A 3805-nucleotide genomic window follows, 5' to 3' on the forward strand; every position below is an offset into this window, starting at 1 on the left:
ATACACACAATGGAATATTATGCTACCTTGAAGAATAACAAGGAAGCTGCAAGCCACCGCATAACATGGATGAACCTTGAGGACATTATGTTGAGTGAACTTCGTCACAAAAGGAGAAATACTGCATAGGACCACTACTGTAAAAGACTAAGAAAAAGAACCCATACTAAAGGCAGAGGTGGGAGGGGGGATTCTTTGCTGGTTACTTGGCTGTTGGGAGTGGGGTGAGGGGAGGGAGGGGAAAGTGAAGCACAGGGCAGGGAATAGACAGAGCATACTTTGAGTGTTAGGGAGGGGAGCAATATACAAGAAGGGGGGAGGAATGGAAGAACAAAGGGGATAGGAGAACAATTAGGCAGGTTTACATGGGGTAAGAGGGACAGAGGTAAATAATGATGTATGCACAACCTTGGAACAACAGGGCTCTGGGATACAAGGATTGAGACATGGTTGGAATGGGGGAAAGGAGGGAAATAATGTTAAGATGCTTGGCTGTCTTTTGAATATTGGTTTCCCTTGCATAACATTATAAAATAGACACTAGAGGGGGAGAGAAAGGAATAGCCAGAAATATTACCATAGAAAGCTTGTAAGTCCGTCTTCTGCCTATAACAGATTGGAATACGTAAACTGGGGCCAGGACTCCTGATGAGTTTTCCTGTAAGTACTAGGAAGGGCAGCATGGAAGCAAAAGTATAATGGAGGATCTAAAGAAACTGCCCAGTCCATGGCTGAATATGTGGCGATGTGGGTTAATGCGCTAGACTGCAAGATCAATTTGAATTGCAATGTCGGCAGTTCAAGCTCACTAGTCGCTCCTTGCAAACCCTATACAGGGTCACTATGAGTTGGAATTGACTCAATGGCACTTAACAACTGCAACAACAATAGCAATACTCCCAGCTAACTCCTCGCCTACATCCCCTTAGCACAGGCTTAAATTCGGCCTGAGTTGGTGGAGGCGGTGGAGGCGGCAGCTGTGGGTTACTCTGATTCCTGGGACTGAGACACTTTCTTCGTGGAGGACCGGGTGCAGAAGGTGGGGGGTGCGGTGGCTCCGCTGGCGGGGACCGCTGAGAAGGCGACGACAGGACAAGGACGAAGACGTCAAGGATAACTGGGATGATGATAATGAAGAAAAGAAGGAAGAAACTGAAGAAAAGCCAGAAGTAAAAGTTTCAGAAAAGAAAAAAATAGCAGAGAAGATCAAAGAAAAAGAACGGCAACAAAAGAAAAGGCAAGAAGAAATTAAAAAGAGGTTAGAAGAACCTCAAGAATCTAAAGTGCTAACACCAGAAGAACAACTAGGAGACAAACTGAGACTGAAGAAATTACAGGAAGAGGGCAGACCTTGAATTAGCAAAAGAAACTTTTGGTGTTAATAATACAGTTTATGGAATAGATGCTATGAACCCATCTTTAAGAGATGACTTAACAGAGTTTGGGAAGTTACTAAAGGACAAAATTACACAATGTGAAAAGTCAGTATATTTTGCCAGCTTTTTGGAAGCCTTAGGTCGAGATGTATGTATTTCATTGGAAATTGAGGACTTAAAAAAGATTACCAATTTGTTGACTGTGCTTTGCAGTGAAAAACAGAATCAAGAAAAGCAAAGCAAAGCAAAAAAGAAGAAAGGTGTGGTTCCTGGAGGGGATTTAAGGCTACCATGAAAGACGATCTGGCAGACTATGGTGGTTATGATGGAGGATATGTACAAGATTTTGAAGACTTCATGTGACAACGTTTTATCTTCTCCTGGTGTCTTCTTTCTGTTGCCCACAAACCCTTCAACATGTAGCACAACTTCCAAATGCTACAATCAGAAGGGCAGTATCTTTTGTACTGGTTATTTAACCCCTTGACTTTTAGGTGCTAATGTATGAATGAGGGAACTTGGCTCTTTCTGCCAAGGGGTTAAAATCGGGAACCTCAGTTGCTAACTAAATCATAGTAAAAAACAAAAAGAAAAACCTAATAATGTTGTCATTGTTGCTATCTGATTCCACAGCAGCAGTCACTAAATTGGAAACAAGATTGCAATGTGACAAATTGTGTAGTATTTACCAGCACCATTCAGTAATACAGCCTTAACCATACCTCTTTGAACTACTTCATAGCTTGTCAAGAAAAGCAGTTTGCAGCAAGGGCATGTGTTGTGCACCTAATATTAAAATTGCTTTGCCTTAAAATTGAGTGTGAGGATATTAAAATTACATTGTAAAGAAGACTGCTTATCTCAGAGTGAAGATACTATAACCCAAAAGCCACTAGAGTTTGATACTTAAAAATAAATGACCAAAACCCTCCAATGTTGAAACTGAAGAAGGTAAACCTCCACTGCATCTCAGGCTGTGACATCTCTTGAGTGCAAAGACTGTCAAGTTCATATTTATCAGAATATTTCTACCATGTACTGCTCTGGATGAGAGGGAAACTTCGCTTGTTTTAACTGTCTGGTTTAAATGTCTGAGAAGCAACTCCTTTGTTCTTCTAGGCTGCAATGGAACAACTTTAACAGGGTTTTGGCATTTCCTTTTCTTTATAAAACATGCTCAGCAAACTGCACTAGTTAACTACAGTTTGATAAGTTGTTATGTTAACAATTATGACATCTGCAATGTTTTACAGAGCAATTAATTTAATAAAATAAAAACAAAAACAAAAATAAAACAATAGCATTACTCATGGTGGCCCATGAGGAGACACAATAGTCCTGTTTCTATAGCAATTTTGTTTGTGTTGTTTCCAGATATATCAATTGGGGTTGGTGTCACTTAAATGAAGGAATGTTGAAATGCAAATCAGTATTTCTGGGTTCTAATCAGGACTCTGCCTATTAGAAGCTTGTGTGGCTTCCCATTGCCTTTAGGTAATTTCCTAGAAGGCCCTGCCCACTTCTGCAGATTAATCTCTGGTCACTTTCCCTGTGTGTGGAAAAAACCTGTGCATGTATGAACAACATATGTTGTTGCTGTTAAACTCTGTTGAGTTGGTTCTGATCCATAGCAACCCTATATAGAGTTTCTGAGGAAAGATTGGTAAGCTTAAACCTCTAACCTTGTGGCTCAAACCGACTTTACAATCCATCACATTAACCCACAGTACCACACCAGGACTCCACATATATATGTGATGGTGGTGGTGGTGGTTATGTGCCATGGAGTTGGTTCCAACTCTTAGCTATCCTGTGTAGGGTTTCTGAGGCTGTATATCTTTACAGGAGCAGAAAGTCTCATCTTTCTCTTGCGGAACAGCTGATTGTTTCAGACTGCTGACCTTGGGATTAGCAGTCTGACTCATAATGACTACGCTATCAGAGCTCCTTACATATATATGTAAAGGGAGAGATAGCCCTAGTTACAAATACATATACATATGAGATTGAGTCAAAAATTACCCATACTCCACTTATATTAAAACACCCTTCCATGTCCATGGCTGATGACAACAGTGAGCATGCATGTGAAATGATTCTGTTGAATAGATGAGTGCCAGGTGGATTATGTGGCAAATCATTTCCAATCAACCATGTTTCTGCCTGTGAAATAATCCACAACAGACTTGGGTTTCGAAAAGTTTGTGCAAGATGGTAATGAAACAGCTCACAGAAAAGCAAAAACAGAAGTGTTTGAAAACCCTATCAGAGTTGCTATGAGTTGCAATTTGACAGCACCTACAAACAACAGCATATTAAGTCAAGGTTGGTTTTTATCACAAGGTCAGAGGTTCAAGCTCACCAGCCACTCCTTAGAAACCCTATACAGGGTCGCTATGGGTCAGAACAGTATATGTATATAAACTCGT

General features: G+C 40.6%; 1 pseudogene; it reads left to right on the forward strand.

The window, feature by feature from the left end:
• LOC102822132 overlaps positions 1 to 1739 on the forward strand; it is an 8498-nt pseudogene extending 6759 nt beyond the window's left edge.
• Positions 1740 to 3805: the final 2066 nt, after the last annotated feature.

This window comes from Chrysochloris asiatica, unplaced genomic scaffold (genome assembly GCF_000296735.1).
Source record: "Chrysochloris asiatica unplaced genomic scaffold, ChrAsi1.0 scaffold00205, whole genome shotgun sequence".
NCBI lineage: Eukaryota > Metazoa > Chordata > Mammalia > Afrosoricida > Chrysochloridae > Chrysochloris > Chrysochloris asiatica.